Source organism: Panthera leo, chromosome B2 (assembly GCF_018350215.1).
Source record: "Panthera leo isolate Ple1 chromosome B2, P.leo_Ple1_pat1.1, whole genome shotgun sequence".
In the NCBI taxonomy this organism is placed as follows: domain Eukaryota; kingdom Metazoa; phylum Chordata; class Mammalia; order Carnivora; family Felidae; genus Panthera; species Panthera leo.
This window is the reverse complement of record NC_056683.1, coordinates 12,343,352-12,365,873: the sequence shown is the minus strand read 5'-3', so window position 1 is coordinate 12,365,873 and position 22,522 is coordinate 12,343,352. Positions and strand designations below refer to the sequence as shown.

General features: G+C 42.4%; 1 protein-coding gene across 8 annotated transcripts in view; it reads right to left on the bottom strand.

Annotated features, from left to right (window-relative positions):
- Positions 1 to 22,522, bottom strand: part of ATXN1 (ataxin 1) — a 412,322-nt gene that overhangs the window by 300,551 nt on the left and 89,249 nt on the right. For all 8 annotated transcript variants that reach the window (XR_006202435.1, XM_042937838.1, XM_042937840.1 and 5 more), the window contains exon 3: positions 2,627 to 2,748. The gene's annotated coding sequence lies outside the window, so the exon portion shown is untranslated. The remainder of the gene's footprint in view (positions 1 to 2,626; positions 2,749 to 22,522) is intronic.

The window sequence follows — 22,522 nt, the reverse complement described above, 5'->3', positions numbered from 1 at the left end:
CAAATTCTGAATCTGCTGCTGGCACCGGGGCTGCTTTGATGTCTGTCCACTGCAGCTTAACTTTATTGCTTTCAGCAATGGGATCGCTCTCCTGCCACCAAAGTGGACAACCTCCGAGCCCTAACAGCTGAGAGAAATAGCATTCAAAACATACTGCCAAGGGCAGCAGGCGTGGCCTTGGGATCCGAGGATAAAGCGATCAAGGTCAGCCCAGCGCTGCTCCCACCTCAGCTCTGTCTCCTGCCCTGACACTCCGGTCCCTGTCCCCAGAGTTGACGTTACTGCTGGGCTGCACGTGGGCAGGGGCTGCTCCATGAATAGGGACAGGCAGGGTCACTGCGTGAAGAGGAGATATAAAAAGAAGGCTTCCGGAAGAGCCTCTGACCTAGGGGACTACACATTTAGCCAAAACGAGGTTTCTAAGCGTTCAGAGAATATGCAGACTTCACATCCCAAAAAGGCTAGGGCGACTGAAGAGCGAGTGCAACCATCACAGCAGGATGCTGTTTAGATCAGCAAGCACACACGTCCCAGGTATCTGTGATGCGCTCAGATCTAGACCCTATGCCGCGCGTGAGGAGGTAGGTACAGGGGGAGGATGAAGAGGTAAACTCAGGCAGTTTTCACAAACCTCTGTGCGCTCTAGAGTTGTCTGCGGTGAGTTTCTCGGGCTCGACATCCCCAGAAATTCTGACTCATCGAGCCTGGTGTTGCTGAATCTGCTGCTTTGTATGCCCAGGTGATTCTGCTGCAGGAGGTCCTGGGGCTAGACCACCTTTTGAGAAACTGTGGGCTCGGATGTGATCCCTGCCCTCCAGCAGCCTGCAGCCCAGATGGGGTGACAGCAAACACCCACAAAGCAATAGGTAGCCATACATTTTTTTTTTTTTTTTTTAATGGTGCAAGTTCTAAATGTTATAGGAGCTCATAGAGGCCAGAGCATTCTGGGAAGGCTTTGTGAATGTGAGCCGGGCTCAGTGGTCAGGCAGGACCTGGAGAGAAAGAGACAGCCCCAGGCAGTCGTCTTAAACAAACCTCCCGACTCAGTGTGACACGGGAACCGGTGGCACACAGTATTAGTGAAGAGAAAGACAGGAGTTAGAAGGCGGCCACCAAACAGGTAAATAGGCTTTCTACGTTGAGTGCAGGGAGGAGACCGTCACCAGGAGAAAGAATCATAACACTGGCGTTTCCAGATAACGCTGTGTTCACATTTTCATCCCACCGCATTCATGTGGTTTCCTGCACTTCGTAATTTAACATTTGTCAGAGGGGGGAAAAAAATGCTGTTATGAAACCCAAATAATGCACCACTCTGAAGCAGACAGCAGGCTGCTAACAAGAGTGATATGTGAGCATCATCTAAAGTGTCATTCAGAGCTCTGTTCAGAACAGGGATGTTCAGTAAGAAAGAAAAATAATCAATCCTGTTCAACGTAAGACAAAGTTTGGGGCTTCGTGGGGTTCAGAGACTGGCAGATAACCCGTAAGATAGTGACAGCCAACAGAGAAGGAAGAGGGAGATCCACGACAGAAAAATAAAGGACGACATTACATCATACTATACTGTATTATATCACATTGCATTACATTCATATAACAACGTGCCACGTCGTCTTTAATGCCGCAAGACATTACTAACCACAGACGCCGCGAGGCCTCTCTGACCAAAGGGTTGGTTTGCAAGATCGTAGGGAGAAGGAGGGAGAAGGGCCCTCCCTCCACCAAGTGCCTGGCCCCTCTTCTCCCCACTGGCCCGTCCAGCGAGCACCAGCCCTGCCAAAGATTACTTGCCAAGGGCTCACAATTGATTTGGCTGAGCGAGAACCCAAGGGTCTAATTATTTCATTAATTTCACTAGAGTCAGCTGTGGGATTTTAGAGCTGCAAGAGACCATGAAGGCGTGCACTGGCATTTTTACAGGTGACTCATTCCACGAGGACGAGTAAGTTGTCCAAGGTCACCAAGATAGATGTGCAGAAGTAGCTTCCGTGTGAGGACCGTGCCCAAGAACTACAACCAACGAGGCTGATCAACCTTCCTTGGAAAAACGACAATATTTTTGTGTCTCGCTGGGAACTTATCTGCTGTTTGCTAACAGTTTGGAGCATATGAATTCTACCTCCAGACCAAGGCTGTCATTCAGGGCTCCACATACGGTTTTTAAAAGGTGCTCAGTAACTATTTACTGAGCAAGACGGAAACTCCCAGCACTTCTCACCTTGCCCATCCCGATACTCCACTACGGGGTAACAAATCTGCCTTCAGAGTGAATCGAGGGTCTCAGGTGTGCTTAATTCCTTATGCTCTCAGCTAAAAGGAATGTCTAGAAGGTGTAGTCTGTTGGTTGTTTGTGTGTACAGTTGTTTGTTTGTTTGTTTGTTTGTTTCGGTCTTCTCTAACCACATATGCATTGTCCTCAGATCCCACTACTCTGCAAATTTCAGAAACACACTGAGTAAATTTCGTTGCTCTCTGGGCTCTTCATCGACATTCTCTCAAACACCCTGTTGCTTGGGTTGTGGAGGAACAGCCATGCCCTTAAAAAAAATGTCCTGAGCCACCGAATAAACGATGGTTGATGACATCTAAAGCTAACGAATGCCAAGTCCTTTGCAAGACTCACCCACAACCATTCGTGTTTCAAGACCATTCATACAGGCTGACGTCCACTCTTTCTTCCTCATGGCCTGGGGAAGCAGTGCATCAGAGGCCTCAGAATAAACTCTTTCATTTTGCTCCAGTATGCTACAGGAAAAGAAAACAAAACAAGTCAGAATGAAAAATGCCACTTCAAGCAGTTAGTTGATATTCAGGGGGAAATCCCTGACCTCTCTCAGATGTATTCTTTATAACCTCAAACAAGCATGTTCATGATCAGAACGAAGCTATCACACGACTGATCTACATACGGTACCCTGAAATACTAGAGGTGGGAAGGGAGAAGGGGGAAAGAAAACGGAACACCTGTCGGATAGGTAGCGTATTTTGAAAGCTGGGATATAAACCACCGGCAACGTGCTTGCAGAATTGCAAGTTTACTAACTGAAATAAATATATAAAGAAGGATTCCTTACGCTTAATAATTAGAGATAACTGACGGGCAGTTATCAAGGATAGAAAGGGGAGAAAGTTTCGTGTCAAATCAAAAGTCATCTGATTCTGCCCATTAAAGACTCAGACTCACTGAGCCAACATTAACATCTTTAAACACAGGGCGGTTAGGACTGAACAACAACAACAAAAAAGAGACAGGGTCAGAAAGAGGAAATTTTCTATTTTGCACCGGAAACAGGTAATTTAATCCATGGGTGTTCATGCCGAGTCTCGATACAACGTGATCAAGAACTGCCCCCCGCCCAAGCTGGAAAACGGCATTTACTTTACACGCTAAATATGAAACGAATGGTTAAAATGCACATGCCTCTCTACCCCTCCTCAGAGGTGCCAACAAAGCACACACATGAGAACCGCGTGTGACAAGGTGGCTTCGGAGAGTCCTCTTCTGCCTGTGATTTATAACAGTCACCTGTCACGGGGTTTTGTTCGAGCTCCTCCCATGCTCTAACAAGTACCACCCCCCCCCCCCAACTGCTGGTTTTTTTTGACATTGGCCATTTGAGCCTGGAAACGGCCTTCCAAAACCGTCTGCAGCCTTTTTCTAGCCCTTTAGGAGCTCTTCCTCATCTGTTTTGCAAACACGCAGCAAGACCACCATCCAGTTCTCTCCACCAGGATGACTGCAACCCACTTGTGACTCCAAACTCCACGTGTTTGCAAAGGTCCCGCGGCCACTGCCAGGTCACTATCCGATGACCCAGCTGTAAGGGAGCGGATATATACTTTCCTGTCTCACAAGGTGACCGCGTGAATTACCGATTCCTTGAGAGCCTTCTGAAGCCATTGCTTGATAAAATACTCAACGTGTTCGAAAAGACCTTTTGGGGGGAGGGGGTTGTGTCTGTCTGTGGTTAAATTCGTGTAGGCACTCAGAACTTTGGAGGAGGAAGAGAAAGCTGCTCTGGGGTAATGTTTCAACGAGCGAGTTGAGTTGAAGCCCATTATATTTTCAGTCTAGTTGGAAGAGTGACTGCCTGAAAATGGCAAAGTCTTTTTTATTTTCTTGATGCTATCAATACCCCCCGAAAGTGGGGTTGTCACGATTTTTATTAGCCTCTAGAGCAGCTTTTTCATGCAATGTAACTCAGCTCCCACTCAAATGTGTAACAGCAACATATTGCTAACAAATCAACACAAGCCAGGAAGTTCAGAGCACGACAAACTGTCTTTAGCTTACCGTTTGGGTAAAAACAGAATTTGAAAGGGAAGAGGAGGATTTAGGCAAGCCCACTGTGAGTTATTGGTATCAATCTTCTTTTACTAAAAAGAAATTACTGCCTTTCTTTCATTTGTTACCAGCTCTCCAGCTCGGCGGTTTCGACCTGGAGGGGTCTCTGTCGTCGAGTTCAAGATTCTTCCGCAAACGAAGCTGCCGGCCCAGGGAGGCCGAGAGCACACAGCAGGTTCATCTGCGCCTTGACCAGACCCTGGGTGGAATCGCTCGTGCCCACTGCTCACTGACTGCCACGTATGGTGTTGGTTCAAAGTTTACCAGAAGCTCTCTATTTTCTCTCGGCCCTCTTTCTCTCTCTTCCTCTGTGCTGTTTCTGCCTAAAGAAAGACATTCGCTTCTGGATTCTATCTTGGCCCCAGGTGGTAGTAAAATCATCCAGGAGAGGAAGCACGGCTCCCTCATTAGCTCAGGGCCCTTCCTTGGCTGCCAGAGCCAAGGGGCAAGTCCACACGGGGCAAGTCACACGTCTTGTGGAGGAGGAAGAAAAAGGGAGGGACAAGGACGGATCTCAGTGACACGATTTCCCACTCTTATCTCTGTAGATGTGAAGGAGTTGAAGCAATTCCTTTTGTGATTTATAGTCGACCCTCAATGACACACCGTGCACCAGGTATGAGACCGTTTTTATCAAAAGGAAACCACTGAACATTCTATACACTTCCTTTCAAGCGAGAATTTCAACATACTTCCATCTTCCAGCAAACTCTTCAGCAGGGCGGCTAATGCTAATAACCAACAAAACACCACAAAACAACCAACCAACTAAACAGTTTAATCTCCTTTGCATACCCATTCTTGTTCGCCAGTCGAAGCTATAAACAGAGATAAGACCAAAAGTCTAGACAGAAGAAAAGAACACCAGGGGACTACAGCATTCACAGGTACGCCTGAATGCTGAAAGTTACCCGGATAAACAAGGATCTCAATCCAGATGATATCCTTACAGGGTCTGAAATTCGATAAGCATCTTTGTGATCATTTTCTCAACAGCTCTAAGCAGCGACAGCAAAGTATATCAACACGTGTCAGAAACGGTGGCCTAAAAGCAATGAGGATTTTTTTTTTCCCTTTCTTTTCATCTGAGTTTTGCAGCTAACTGGATTTTTCAATTTAAGTCACAATCTCTCAGGTAGAATTAGTTCCTTATCTCTCATATAAAGGGACACAAGTAACTGTTCTCCATAATTAATGCCCAACTAGAATTCGAGTCGTTTTTATATGTATTTGAGTATCCCACATCAAATGAAATCTCTAAATTGTATCTTATAGGACCTGTTAGGAATATCACTATTCTAAAATTCAACAATTAGACTGCATGGGGAAAAAAACTACCAGGTTCGTGGTGGAATACCATGCCAGTGGGGAATGGGTGTTCTATTCAATATATAGTGCCAGGAAAATTAGCTCATTATTTGGAAAGAGTCAGATCCCCATCTTACATGATTCAGAAAATAGATTCTAGATAAATTAAGCAATTAAACCTACAAATACGTGCTTTCACAGACATATGTATATGGGTATTCATTATACAAACATCACTTTATACAATTAAATACAGAAAAATAATTTGATAATCACAAGAGGCCTTGTGGGCCATTGCATAGACTTTGGCTTTTTACTCTGAGTGACAGGAGAAGACACTAGAGAATTGTGAATGGAGTAGTCTAATGCTCTGCCTTATGTTTAAGGGATCATTCTGTCTGCTGTGAAGAACAGGCCCTAAGGGGACAATGCTGAAGACAGGGAGTCCAGGTAGGCTACTGCAAAACTTCAGGTGAGACACCCAACATGTGAACTGGGGGAGGAGGTAGTGAGAACTGGTGAGATCCTGGATATATTTTGAAAGTCAAGTTGACAAGCGGTATAAGAGCAAGAAAAGAGTTAAGGAGGATAGTTCAGATTTTTGACCAGATCATCTGTAAGAACAGAGTTGCCATTCACCAAACAGAAAAGATCGTGGGAAAAGCAGGTGCCGGGGACTCCATTTTTGCATGTTAGGTTTAAGATGCCTATTAGACATCCTTAGATACCAAGTAGATGGTAGGATACGGAAGTCTAAAATACCCTCCCCTTGAGTATGGACTGGATTGAGTCACTCTCGTCTAGCAAGCAGAGGCTGGCAAAGGTAACAGGTGAACATTCTATACATTTCCAAGATGAGGTGACTACACGACTGGCATCCATCTTGAATGTCCTCATACATTCTCTCCTGGGTCACCCACCAATGCCAGGCTGTGAGGCCAGCCTGTGGAGGGGCCCATGTGTTCTGCTAGCATCTGTACGAATGAGCTTGGAGGCAGATCCCAACCTCACCCCCACCCCATCCTTCAGATGAGGCTGTAGCCTGGGCTAATTAATGGCTTGACTGCAACCTTATGGGGGCCCCAAGCCACAGACACGGATCAAAGCTGTGCCTTGGTTCCTACTCACAGAAACTGTGAGATAGTAAGTATTTGTTATTTGAAACGCCCAAGTTGCAGGGTAATTTATAACACAGCAGTAGATAACTAATACAGTCATAATGTGTTAAGACGCTGTTCCACGAATTTTATATGACTTTTTACAGTTGGAGAAACAGTTGCAAGGAAGTTACATCGCCTGCCCAACACCACACATAATGTTGGAGGTGAGCCTCCAACGCAGGCCATCTGACTCCAGAGCTGAAGCTCTCTGTGGATGCATGACCGGACCCCTCAAGGATAACCTTTTCCACTTCGTATGTGCATACCTAAAATATGACTCTCCCTTGCAGGAAGTGTTAACATCATAGAGTTTATACAAACAGTGGCCAAGTGCATCTTTACCAAACTTCTTACCCTGTCACGTAGTTCTGTGATTCTATTTTCAATCCCCCAAATACCTTAACGATATATACTGAGCCGTCAAAGAAGATGGAAAGGTGGCCCCTTGCCATTTGAAGAGTCACCTCCATCTGGTTCTTCAATTTCAGTCTGGTTAATCTGGTTAATTTAACTATGAGAGAATTGCCAGCATAGTTTACAAAATGCTCTAATATAAATTCCGATAGACTGAATGTCCTTTTGCACATTTAAAGACCTCTCGCTAAAACTGCTCAGTGCTAAGAAAACACCAAGACGCCGGATAAGACAGCCATGGTATTTCTGCCTGAATTTTTTTTTTTTTTTTTTTTTTTTTTTTTTACAGAATAAGGGACAATCAATTTTCAGTTGCCAATAGAGAGTCACCAAGGATTCAACAAATACTAAGTTTCTAAGTAGGAACTGACAAGGCCAAAACATAAAGAACAAAAGCTTTTGAACTACATAATGTACAGTAACTATCATCCTTTTAATGGTTACAACAAATTAAGACTTTTCCATTCTTCCCCCAACACAGACATGAAATACAGAAAGTGAAAGACGTGACCTCTGCACCTCTGTCTCATTACAAATTTAAAACGTCACTGTTGTCAGAAAGGAACTGTTGCTGGTTATTGTAGCGTCCTTATTTTTTAGGAGGACAATGTCCATCAAGTGCAGCCAGGAACATGTTCCTCATCCACACTGTGGAAGCCTTTTCTCTTGTTTTAGCTGTTACAATTATGCCCACAACCAATGGAAACCAAAGAACTAGAAAGAAAGAATCATAAGAAATTAAAAAAAAAAACAAAACACCTGCCACTTATAAACCTTTCTGTTACAAAGAGCGACTATGTTTTAGAAAGACATATGATGTATCAGCACAGGTGTGTGTATATATATATATATCCATATATCCATATATATATATATATGGATATATGGATATATATATATATATGGATATATATCCATATAGATAGATAGATGATAGATAGATAGATAGATGGATATATATCCATATATATATCCATATATATCTATATATATATCTATATCTATAGATATATATGTGGATATATATCCATTTAAAAATACCAAACAGTAGCGACAGGTCCCCGGCTAGGCTGCAATTTGGACAATTTGTGTGGAAATGGCATGACTCTGTCTTGTGACACAAAGAGCAGATGCTACCGATTAACAGACAAAAATGTCTCAAACACTTGTGCAAACGTATGAATTTGCACCGTGAAGTCAGCTTTGCCGATTATAAGCCAAATAGTATAAAGTGATGAAGGATGCGTGGTTTTTCTTTTTAAAAAGAGAGTCGGTGAGATCAATTAGTAAACTCTCATGGGCCTTCCTCTAAGTAACACATGCATTTGAAGGAAAGTACTTGATGAATCTTGCTTTTTATGTTTAAGAAATGGGGAGAGGGTGGTATATCACATGTATTGGCCGGTGTGTTCAATGGGACGATATATTCCATGGTGAAATGTCATGCTATGCTAAAAATAAAACGAGGACTAAAAAGATTCAGATACATTTGGGAAACACTTTGAGGGGCTTTGGTCTATTGATATGTATTGTAAATCTCAGAGAAGCATGCATCTTGGCCCCAAACACATTTGACCACGGGACAATTTTCCCAGGAGACGTAAGCAACTGGCAGATACACACTGACCAAAATGCACCCTAGGACCCAATATGCCAAGCCAGTGGTTCTCAAACTTTTGGTCCCAAGTCCCCTTTGCACCCCTAAAACGTATTGAGGACCCCAAAGAGCTTTTAACGAGGCAGATGATATTGAACAATATCCGCTGTGTTACAAATTAAAACAGTTTTGAACTATGTTAAAATTCATTCATTGGCTACAAATGATAATAGACCCACTGCATGTTACATAAAATAGCGTCTCTTCATAAAAAGCAACTACATTTTCCAAGACAAAAAGGTTATTAAGAAGAGTGACAATGATTTGAACTTCTGCAAATCTCTCCAATATCTGGCTTAATGGAGAAAAGTTAAGTTTTCAAATGTGCCTATGCATTCAATATCTTGTGCTATAGTGTTTGCTTGAAGTATAGGCTGGCTGTGGCCATGACATGAACTCCGAAGGGCCAGGAGGAAAGGGCACACTGTCAAGAAAACACCTGTGGGGCGCCTGGGTGGCTCAGTCGGTTAAGCGTCCGACCTTGGCTCAGGTCACGATCTCGCGGTCCGGGAGTTCGAGCCCCGCGTCGGGCTCTGTGCTGACAGCTCAGAGCCTGGAGCCTGTTTCAGATTCTGTGTCTCCCTCTCTCTGACCCTCCCCTGTTCATGCTCTGTCTCTCCCTGTCTCAAAAATAAATAAAACGTTAAAAAAAATTAAAAAAAAAAAAGAAAACTCCTGTTTACTTGGATTCTTCCAGGTAAGACTGTGTGAAAGGTGTACACTTTAGACTTCTTTAGCAAATGCTTTTTTTTAAAGTTTATTTATTTATTTTTGAGAGAGAGAGACAGAGGTTGAGTGGGGGGAAGGAGCAGAGAGAGACAGGGAGACACAGAATCTGAAGCAGGCTCCAGGCTCTGAGCTATCAGCACAGAGCCAGGTGCCCCTAAATAAACATCTTTTTAAATGTTTATTTATTTTTGAGAAGAGAGAGAGAGAGAGAGGGAGGGAGAGCATGCACACAAGTGTGCGAGCAGGGGAGGGGCAGAGAGAGAGGGAGACACAGAATCCGAAGCAAAGCAGGCTCCAGGCTCTGAGCTGTGAGCACAGAGCCCGACGTGGGGCTCAGACTCACGAACCTTGAGATCATGACCTGAGCTGAGGTCAGATGCTGAACCGACTGAGCCACCCAGGTGCCCCAGCAAATGCTTTCTTTTAATAATCCAGGTCTTAATAATCTAGTAAGGCTCTACTTTCGCTGAAGGCAATGAACTTTCTAAGTGCCCCTGAGAAAGATTCAGAAAGGCCTGTTGCGTGAAATCAGCTAACAAAGTAAATATGTAATTATAAACCATTAACTACTTATTAAGAATGACTAAAGAACACTGGCTATCTTTGGGTGTTAACGTACACATGTAATGATGATAATAATAATAATAATAGCTAATATTTGAATGTTAAGCCCTCAAATTACATTATCTCCTTGTAGCCTTAAAATCACCCTCAGTGGTAGACACCTCTGTTTTCTATTTTGAGACTATCTTTTATTCTCAAGTTTACTTATTTTGAGACAGGGAGAGTGAGCAGGGGGAGGGGCCGAGAGACAGGGAGAGAGGGAGAGAATCCCAAGCAGGCTCCACGCTGTGGTCTAGAGCCTGACGTGGGGCTCCATCCCACGGACTGTGAGATCGTGCCCTGAGCCGAAATCAAGATTTGGACACCCGACTGACTGAGCTGCCCAGGCGCCCCCCACCCCCCGTTATTCTATTTGTAATAAATGAAGAAATATAGGTGAATGGAGTGAAGTAATGTACTCAACGTGCAAACTAACTAGCTAACAGATTCAGGACTCCCAACTTCTGTCTGACGCCAACGATTCTCTCTTAACTCCTCGTTTCCAGCTCACGGTCACGGTTTAGGAATCCAGATTCTTCCTCTGGCCGTGATTCCAAAAAAAAAAAAAAAAAAAAAATCATGAAATGCCTTCTTCATTTTCCTGTTTCAAAGTGAGTAGCTGCTCGATGAATTAGTTCGGAGCCCACACCAATGAATGTGTATAACAGGAACAGCCTTCCACCTCCCAAAGCACACTGTCCACATTATCCCGCGGAAAAAAGAAGTCTCGCTCAAAAGCCACGTATGTTGGATGCTTGAAGTCCGCTCGGCTGATTCTTAAAAAGTCATGAGGACGCAGCACCCGTAACGATGCTCTGTGAAGAAAACCCGAGGTCCCTTCAGCCCGTGTCCTCTCTTTATTCCTCTGAAAGCACATTTATGAAAACAGAGGCAATGAAAATGCCAGTCATCTCTAAGGCACCACAATAAGGCAAGGAGAAAATGCAGGCAGACCTCGTTTTACTGTACTTCGCTTTAGGGCTCCGATCAGATATTTTATTTTTTACCAACTGAAGGTTGGCGGTAACCCTGCCTCAAGCACGTCTATCGGCGCTGTTTTTCCAGCAGTATTTGTTGGGTGTCGTATCCCCGTGTCACATTTGGGAATTCTCCTATCTTTCAAATTTTTTCATTATTATTATGTCTGTTAGGATGATCGGTGGTCCCTGAAAGCTCAGATGATGGTTAGCATTTTTTAGCAAGGCAGTATTTTTAAGTTAAGATATACATACTGTTTTTGAGGTGAGATGCCATTGCACACTCAATAGTCGACAGTATAGTATAAACTGTTATGTACTAGGAACCCACAAATTCATCTGACTCCTTATTTATTTCTTTAGGTTGTTTTTTAACATTTATTTATTTTTGAGAGAGAGACAGTGTGAGAGTGGGGAAGGGCCAGAGAGAGAGGGAGACACAGAATCCGAAGCAGGCTCCAGGCTCCGAGCTGTCAGCACAGAGCCCGATGGGGGGCTTGAACTCATGAACCTTGATATCATGACCTGAGCAGAAGTCGGAGGGACACTTAACTGACTGACCCACCCAGGCGCCCCCATCTGACTCATTTTATGGTGACATTTGCTTTACTGCAGTGGTCCAGACCCAGACACGAAATACCTGACGTATGTCTGTATTAATTACCCTTTTCGAGTGCTTTCTAAATCCTTAGCAACCCTGGGTCACCATGCACCTCTGGCCATTATGTCTCTAACCTCAAGGGCTTTCCTTCTGCTACCCCAGAATCACTGAAAACATACTGAATAACTTCCTAGATCAGTGTTAGTCATTTTCCAACTCCCAGTTCAAGACAGCTGCCCTTCCAGAACTACTCCAGCCCTCTTTCCTCCAAGCGCCTTGGGCAGGAAACCCCACCCACATGGGCTTACTTGTGTACTCCCTCACGGCGGGGAATATGGCTTCACCAGTACGACTCTCGTCTTGCACACCTAGAAGCAGATGGCGAATGCTCTCAAGAACTTCTGGAGAAGCTCACAGCACTTCCCGAGTGCCGAACACAACGTATCAGGCTTGCCTGTATTTTTCGTGATCGGGTGGAGACTGAAGAACATACGAGTGTAATTTTATGTCCGTTTTATTTTTAAACGTCTTTAGATCCTTCGGTCCCAAGATTAGACAAAATTAGCAGTGTCATTCAGCCAGAAATTCTAGGTATTTTTTTAAAGAGAAAAAGAGTAGTCTGCAGGGCAATCGATGGTGTTCACTGAAAACTCCATGCCAGTTTATTTGTGACATTCTCACAGTAGACAGAATTAGGTCCATCCTAATGTGAATTGATTTTAGAAGAAAGCAGGATAGTATACTAACTCTTGTCAAAAAAAAAAAAAAGGTGGATTTGGGGTACACCCAGAAATCCATTGATTGCGTCTTGCCCTTTCTAAAGGCTCAGCCATTCTTTTTTTTTTATTTTAATCTTTATTTTTTTTTTAATTTTTTTTTTTAACATTTATTTATTTTTGAGACAGAGAGAGACAGAGCATGAACAGGGGAGGGGCAGAGAGAGAGGGAGACACAGAATCTGAAACAGGCTCCAGGCTCTGAGCTGTCAGCACAGAGCCCGACGCGGGGCTCGAACCCACGGACCGTGAGATCATGACCTGAGCCGAAGTCGGATGCTTAACCAACCAAGCCACCCAGGTGCCCCTAATCTTTATTTTTGAGACAGAGAGAGAGAGAGAGAGAGAGAGAGAGAGAGAGAGAGAGGCAAAGACACAGAATCCGAAGCAGGCTCCAGGCTCCGAGCTGTCAGCACAGAGCCCGACGCGGGGCTCGAACTCACAAACTGCAAGATCATGACCTGGGCCGAAGTCGGACGCTTAACCGACTGAGCCACCCAGGCACCCCAGACTCAGCCATTCTTAACGACATCCATTACGTGCACTTTTGGGTCCCATTGAAGTATTCTGTATCTCTGCTTTTAATATGAGTACCCAAACTGGCATGGAGCTTTTGAATGAATACATCTGTGGTCCACAGACTACAGAATACAGGAGATTCCAACTCATTCTCTCGGCACCGTAATTACTCTTGGCAAAATTATGCTACATACTTTGTATGGATGCAATGATCTAATATCAGGTCACAATAACACCTGGTAATCCTTCTATACGATGTCAGCCTTACAAGGCATTTCATTCTCCTCCAAAACCGCCCTTTCTCTCAAACCCAAAAAATCCCTCCAACCCCCAAAATTGGACGCTGTGTATATATGCAAGTGATAGGGTTAGGATCAGGCCTGATTTGGTTTTTGTTTTTTTCTTTTTGTTTTTTTTTTTTTTTGTTGTTTTCACCATGCCCAAACCTCTGCACAGAAGTCAAGAACAGGAAGCCACTGTAATGGTTCATCTTTAGTTATCTAACTTAAATATTGGGTTTCCATTTGTGAGCTCCATCACTGGATTAACAGAACCATGCAAATTTTGGCCTTCCTCTGAAACTTAACAGCCCCGATCTTCACACTTTTTATCATTCTTGGTGGAAATTTTCAACAACCACAAAGGTGGGGAAAAGGGTGTGTGGCCGACTGACTTCTTAGTCATATTTCCTGATGTTGCCATTTTAGTATATTTTAAATATTTACTTAGGGCAGCATTTAAGTAATTATAGTTTATGAAGCACTGTCCTCTTCTGTCCTCTTTTTCTGTCTTGGTAGACCCCTCAGTGTGCTGCTCCACAAAAAAAAAAAAAAAAAAAGGCTGATGTTCTCATTTGGTGAGCACTTCTCCCAATGCTCTTGAAATCTGAAGTGAGCAATCTTAGGTTGGGAAAAACTTGTATAATTTTTAATGTTTTTTTAAATTTATTTTTGAAAGAGAGATAGAGCGTGAGAAGGGGAGGGGCAGAGAGAGAGGGAGACACAGAATCCGAAGCAGGCTCCAGGCTCTGAGCTGTTGGCACAGAGCCCGACGTGGGACTCCAACTCGTGAACCGCGAGATCGTGACCTGAGCCGAAGTGGGACACTCAACCGACTGAGCCACCCAGGCGCCCCCGAGGCTGGCAAAAATTTTAAACTGTCTTTCACATTATACACTGGGACAGCTCTAAACTGACACTTCCTTTTTGCCTCCCTCCACGTTCACGTTGGTGGTGTCCACACAGCCCTGAGCAGCTGACCCTCAGACCGCCCAAGTGAAGCCGAAGGAGCCACTGGCTCTGACTCCCAACCAAGAAGGGGTAAGTTACGGATCAAAAAGAAAAGCAGTAAAGCAGTGGTGGGTGGTGAGAAAGACCCTGAGGTCCCGTCACTCTTAGGGATCCACTGAGCCTGTTCCTGGTCCCCTGACATCACTGAGTTGCCCAAACGGAGAACTCCAGATTCAGCACTTTGCCTTCCCCCATATTTCACAAGTGAGCTGGTTCCAGATCCTGTCAGTTCTACTTCCTGGTCACACTGCTGGAGTCCTTCCCTTCCCACTCCTCTGGAATGCAAACTGGTGCGGCCATTCCGGAAAACAGCGTGGAGGTTCCTCAAAAAATTAAAAACAGAACTACCCTATGACCCAGCAATGGCACTACTGGGTGTTTATCCAAAAGATACGAAAATGCTGATTTGAAGGGGCAGGTGCACCCCAATGTTTTCAGCAGCGCTATCAACAATAGCCAAAGTATGGAAAGAGCCCAGATGTCCATCGACTGATGAATGGATAAAGATGTGGTGTATACATCCAATGGAATACTACCGGGTGATTAAAAAGAATGAATTCTTGCCATTCGCAACAACGTGGAGGGAACCAGAGTGTGTTATGCTAAGTGAAATAAGTCAGAGAAAGACAAATATCATATGACTTCACTCATATGTGGAATTTAAGATACAAAACAGATGAACGTAAGAGAAGGGAAGGAAAAATAAGATAAACACAGGGAGGGAGACAAACCATAAGACACTCCTAAATACACAGAACAAACTGAGGGCTGCTGGAGGGGAGGAGGGTGGGGCACGGGCTAGATGGGGGATGGGCATTAAGCAGGGCACTCGTTGGGAGGAGCACTGGCTGTTGTATGTAAGAGACGAATCACTGGATTCTGCTCCTGAAACCAATACGACACTGTAAGTCAACGAACTCAAATTTATTTTTTTTTTTTCAACGTTTTTTTTTTTTTTTTATTTTTTTTTATTTTTGGGACAGAGAGAGACAGAGCACGAACGGGGGAGGGGCAGAGAGAGAGGGAGACACAGAATCGGAAACAGGCTCCAGGCTCCGAGCCATCAGCCCGGAGCCTGACGCGGGGCTCGAACTCACGGACCGCGAGATCGTGACCTGGCTGAAGTCGGACGCTTAACCGACTGCGCCACCCAGGCGCCCCAACGAACTCAAATTTAAATAAATAAATTTTACAAAATGAAAAACTGAAAAAAAAAAAAAAAAAAAGAAAAAGAGATCTGGAGAAAACAGATGTGGAGAATGTGAAGACCAAGAACCAACATTTCATTCACAGATATTTTGTTGTTGTTTTCTGGGTTTTCTTGTTCATCTGTATTTGGGGTCAGGCTTTTGTTTTTTCTTTAAATCAATTTGATTTTTAATCATTACGAATAATCCTAGAAGCACGTCCTGTTAACCCATTGCCAAGCTGCATCGACACGTTTCATGACTGCTTGAAAGGCCATGTATTAAAAACACTACCAGAAGGCAAGTTAAAGAAAAGAAAAATATAATGATCTGGGATATTTTTTTTAAAGCAGTTACTGGGGCGCCCGGGTGGCTCAGTCAGTTGAGCGTCCGACTTCGGCTCAGGTCATGATCTCACGGTTCGTGGGTTTGAGCCCCGCGTCGGGCTGTGTGCTGACAGCTCGGAGCCTGGAGCCTGCTTCGGATTCTGTGTCTTCCTCTCTCTCTCTCTGCCCTTCCCCTGCTCACATTCTGTCAATCTCTCTCTCGAAAAATAAATAAACATTAAAAAAAAATTTTCTTTTAAGCAGTTACTAAAACAGAAACAAATGTTATTTTAAATCTCTGGCTCACTGTAAACTGACAAGATATGAATATGAATTCTACCAAGTAATATATAACAACTGCTTCTCACCACAACCACATGCCAGCAACTCAAGTCTAGATTTCATTTGGATGTTACATGCGGAGCGTATCATCTAGATTACAAACCACCCTCTTCCGAGTGGATGTACTCCAGCTAATGTTTGAGATCATGACATGATTAGCTTTAAAAAGCTGAGTAGAAAACTATTCTTCAATTTGGTTCTACAAGAAGTCACTGCACAGTTTTAAATATCTAAAACCAGTGAGAATATCCGAAAAACTGTAAGACGATGCCATCATCGTCTCGATGTTAGTCAAGTCATAACGCATTTCTCTTATGGGTGCTTTGGAAGGAAATTCTGCCAAACGCTTGTCTGAAGTAGAGCAGAAAAGTATCTGATATGGATCATGCCCTCGGGAAGGGTATCGTCCATGTGGGAAGACAGTATATACACAAATGACACCACCTCTTTGCAGTAGGGTAAGAGAATCCGAGAAAAGCTCTGGAAATTTAGAAGAGGAAACCATTTTATGTGGGAGAGGGTCTCAGGGAAGGATCCACAGAGACGGTGGGCCTTCAGGATTAGATGGATTGGCATTGTAAACTCATGTTTTCATACCTAAAACGAAAGTCCCAGGAAAAGGTCAAACGAATCAGTTTGTCCCTAGAGCTAACATCTACAGAGTAACTGCTGGGTGTTAAGAAATGCACAAATGTTGGGGCGCCTGGGTGGCTCGGTCGGTTACATGTCCGACTTCGGCTCAGGTCATGATCTCACGGTCCGTGAGTTCGAGCCCCGCGTCGGGCTCTGGGCTGACGGCTCAGAGCCTGGAGCCTGCTTCCGATTCTGTGTCTCCCTCTCTCTCTGCCCCTCCCCCATTCATGCTCTGTCTCTCTCTGTCTCAAAAATAAATAAACGTTAAAAAAATTTTTTTTTAATAAAAAAAAAAAAGAAATGCACAAACGTTATCTCCAAACAACCTCCTAATGACAGCCTGGTTGTAACGGATTCAAAAAGGACTCAGAGACTCATCGACATTCTCAAGAGTCATTAGTTTTTGTTAAACACTAGTAAGCCAGGGGCGCCTGGGTGGCTTTGTCGGTTAAGTGTCCGACTTCAGCTCAGGTCGTGATTTCATGGTTCATGAGTTCGAGTCCCACATCAGGCTCTGTGTGGACAGCTCAGAGCCTGGAGCCTGCTCCGGATTCCGTGTCTCCCTCTCTCTCTGACCCTCCCCTGCTTGCACTCTGTTTCTCTCTCAAAAAAATGTAAATACTAAAAAACAAAACAAAAAAACATTAGTAAGCCAAAATGGTGTTTAGATCAACACTTAACAATTAATCACACAGAGAGGATGACAGTCTTAAAAACAACGAAAGGTCAAAATCACTATGTATCTTGAATATGAATACAGCTTAATACAATAAGGATTTGGACATGCAAAAAACAAATCACATGCCCCCCCAATATAACTGAAGTGACAAGAATGTCATGGATTTCAAATATTTACTCTGTCCTCTAACATCAATATTATGCAACAATTTCATTTTGCACTGAATTATTAAAATACATATTTGCTTTAAAACAGCTATTCACATTGTGTTTCTCAAAATGTGATCCAAGAACCTTTTATGTCAAATGCATCACAGGAGAGTGCTTATTAAAAATGCAACCCCCAGACCTACCCCTGACCCACTTAATCAGGCTCCTTGGGCCCAGGAATCTGAATTTTTAACAGGTCCTCTCCTTACCCCCGAGCGATAACTACCTGTACATGTAAGTGTTCAAACCCCTTGCCTGTCTGTCGTACCCTTCCCCACCCATCTCCCGCTCCTCTTCTTTCACTGCATGGTGTCTTTGCCAATTTAAAATATTTTTTTAACGTTTATTTAGTTTTGACAGACAGAGAGAGACAGAGCGCAAACAGGGGAGGAGCAGAGACAGAGGGAGACAGAATCCGAAGCAGGTTCCAGGCTCTGAGCTGTCTGCACAAAGCCTGATGTGGTGCTTGAACCCACGGACCGCGGGATCATGACCTGAGCTGAAGTCAGATACTTAACTGACTGAGCCACCCAGGTGCCCCGTGTCTTTACCAATTTAAACAATTACTTTTCAACATTGTCCAAATCTTCTGTGTCACACTACACTGGCTAAAAGAAAAATTGTTTCTAAAGCACTGAAATTATACCACTAAAAAGAGGATTTCAGTAGTCCCACCCCCCTCTTCCATGGAGGAGACGTTCCTAGCCCCCCACTGGATGCCTAAAACCTCAGACAGTATCAAACTCTACATATACGTTTTTTTCCTATGTGTATATGCCGATGATAAAGCTTATTTTTCACTGAGTTATAATTAACATATTACATTATTTTCAGTTGTACAAGACAGTGATGCAATATTTTTTTAAAATTTTTTTAATGTTTATGTAGTTTTGACAGGGAGAGATGACAGAGGATGAGGGGGTTCTTTAACATTTATTTATTATTGAGAGACAGAGAGACACAGAGCATGAGCAGGGGAGGGGTAGAGAGAGAGGGAGACACAGAATCCGAAGCAGGCTCCAGGCTCCGAGCTGTCAGCACAGAGCCCGACGCGGGGCTCGAACTCACAGACCAAGAGATCATGACCTGAGCTAAAGTCGGACGCTCAACCGACTGAGCCACCCAGGCGCCCCTTGATGCAATATTTTCCTACTTGAGGAAATGATCGCCACGACAGGTCTAGACATCATCTGTCGCAACACAAAGTTATTTCAATATTATTGACTATATTCTCTATGACATACGTTACATACCTGTGACTTATTTATTTTATAACTGAAAGCCTGTACCTCTTAATCCCCTTCACCTATTTCAACCATCTGCCCACATCCCTCCCCTCTGATAACCACCACTTTGTTCTCTTTATCTATTTGTTTTCTGTATTTGTTCACTTTGTTTTTTAGATTCTACATACAAGTGAAATCATACTAAAAAAAAGTTTTTGAAATAAGTGAAACCATACTGTATTTGTCTTTCTTGGTCTGATTTATTTCACTTAGCAGAATAGCCTCTACATCCATCCATGCTGTCACAAATGGCAAGACTCCATTCTTTTTTATGGTTGAATAATATCCCCCTGCATGCATATATCCTTTATCCATTCATCCATTGATGGGCACATGGGTTGTTTCCGTGCCTCGGCTATTGTAAATAATGCTGCAGTGGACACAGGGGTAAAAATATCTTTTCTTATTAGTGTTTTTGCTTTCTTTGGATAAATACCCAGAAGTGGAATGGCTGGACCCTATGGTTCTATTTTTCATTTTCTGAGGAACCTCCACACTGTTTCCCGAAGTGGATACGGCAATGTACATTTCCACCAACACTGCACGAGAGTTCTCTTTTCTCCACATCTTTGCCAATACTTGTTACTTGTTGCATTTTTGATAATAGCCATTCTGACAGGTGTGAGATGGTATCTCATTGTGGCTCTGATTTGCATTTCCCTAAAATGATTAGTGGCACTGAGCATCTTTTCATGCATCTGTTGGCAATCTGGTTGTCTTCATTGGGAAAATGTCTATTCAGGTCTCCTGCCCATTTTTTGATCAGGTTGTTTGCTTTTTTTGTTACTGAGCTACATGAGTTTTTCACATATTTTGGATATCAACCCCTTATCAGAGATACCATTTGCAAGTACCTTCTCTCATTCGATAGGTTGCCTTTTTGTCTTGTTGATGGTTTCCTTCTCCGTGCAAAAGCTTTTGTTTGACGTAGTCCCATTTGTTTATTTTTGGTTTTGTTGCCCTTGCCTGAGGAGACAGAGCCACAACATATTGCTGAGACCAATGCCAAAGAGCTTAACTGCCTATGTTTTCTTCTGGAAGTTTTAAGATTGTAGCTCTTACATTTAAGTCTTTAATTAAATTTGAGTTTGTATATGGCATGGAAAATGGTCTCCTTTCATTCTCTTGCATGTAACTGTCCAGTTTCCCCAACACCATTTATTCAAGAGACTGTCTTTTCCCCAGATACGTTCTTGCCTCCTTTGTTGTAGATTAATTCACTACATAAGCGGGGGGTTATTTCTGAGCTCTCTTATCTGTTCCATTGGCCTGTATGTCTGTTTTTGTGTCAGTACCATACTGTTGTGATTTCTGTAGCTTTGCGGTATAGTTTGAAATCAGAGGGAGTGTAATGCCTCCAGCTTTGTTCTCCTTTCTCAAGATTGCTTAGTTTATTCGAGGTCTTTTTTGGTTCCATACACATTTTAGGATTTTTGTTCTAGTTCTGTGAAAAATGCCATTGGTATTTTCTTAGAAATTGTACTGAATCTATAGATTGCTTTGGGTAGTATAGACATTTTAACAATATTAATTCTCCCAATCCATTAGCACAGTGTATCTTTCCATTTATTTGTGTCATCTCTAATTTCTTTCACCAATGTCTTATAGTTTTTAGAGTACAGATCTTTCACCTCTTTGGTTAAATTTATTCCTAGGTATTGTATTCTTTTTTATGCAATCGTAAATGGGATTGTTTTAATTGCTCTTTCTGATAGTTCATTATTAACATATAGAACACATACGTTTCTATAACATACAGAAACACAACAGACATCTGTACATTAATTTTGTGCCCTGTAACTTTACTAAATTCATGTATTAGTTCTAAAAGTTTTTTGATGGAGGCTTTAGGGTTCTCTATGCATAGTATCATGTCATCTGTAAACAGCAACAGTTTTCTCTTCTTTTTAATTTGGATGCTTTTTATTTCTTTTTTTTTTGCCTAATTGCTAATTTATTGCCTAATTGCTGTGACCAAGATTTCTAATATTATGTTGAATAAAAGTGACTAGAGTAGGCAACCTTGTCTTGTTCCTATTCTTAGAGAAAAAGCTTCCAGCTTTTCACCATACAGTATGATATTAGCTATGGGTGTGTCAAATTTTCTTGAGGTACATTGCCTCTATGCTTGCTTTGGTGACAGTTTGTATCCTAAAAGAATGCTGAGTTTTGTCAAATGCTTTTTCTACGTCTATTGAGATTATCATATAATTTTTATCCTGTGTTTTATAAATGTGGTCTATCATGTTGATTGATTTGTAGATGTTAAATCATCCTTACATCCGTATAATAAATCCCATTTGGTCATGGTCCATGATCCTTTGTCCTTCTTTTTCTATTTCTTTAACTATAACATTAGATTGTCTATTTGAGATTTTTCTTGTTTCTCGATGTAGGCCTATATCACTACAGGATCCCTCTTAGAACTGCTTTTGCTCTATCCCAAAGATTTTGGAATGTTGTGTTTCCATTTTCATTTGTCTAGAGTATTTTTTGACTTCCTCTTTGATTTCCTTGTTCACCCATTGATTGTTTCATAGTGTGTTGTCAATCCTGTGTTTTTTCCAGTTTTCTTCTTATAATTAATTTCTAGTTTCATACATTGTAGTCAGAGAAGACACCTGATTATGATTTTAATCTTCTTAAATTTATTGAGACTTATATTGTGCCCTACCATGTGATCTATCCTGGAGAATGTTCCATGTGCACTTGAAAAGAATCTGTATTCTGCTGTTTTTGGATAGAATATTCTATTAAGTCCATCCACCTGATACAATGTATCATTTAAGGTCAATGTTTCTTTATTTCTGTTTTGTTTGGATGATCTATGTATCAATGTAAATGGGTATTAAAGTCCACTACAATTATTATATTGCTGTCTATTTCTCCCATTACTTCTGTTAATATTTGCTTAATATATTTAGATGCTTCTATGTTGGGTGCATAAATGTTTACAAATGATTTCTCATCTTTTTTGGACTCTGACCCCTTTATCCTATGTAATACCCTTATTTGTCTTTTGTTACAGTCTTTGTTTCAAAGTCTATTTTGTCTGATAAAAGTGTTAACTACCTCAGCTTTCTTTCCATTTCCTTTTGCATGGCATATCCATTCCTTCACTTTTAGTCTGTGTGTGTCTTTACATTTGAAGTGAGTCTTTCATAAGTGGCACACAGAAGGGTCTTGTTTGTTTATCCGTGCAGCCACTCTATGTCTTTTGATTAGAGAATTTAGTTCATTTACATTTAGAGTAATTATTGGAAAGTACATACTTAACTGCCATTTTGATTACTGTTTTCTGGTTGCTTCTGTCATTCTGTTCCTTTCTCCTTCTCTTCCTTGTGGTTTGATTGTTTTCTTTGGTGTTATGTTTAGATGCTTTTTTTTTTTTTTTTGCTTTTGTGTATTTCATATAAGTTTTTTCTTTGTGATTACAGTACATTTTATTTATGTAATAGTCTCTTTTAAGTTGACAGTAA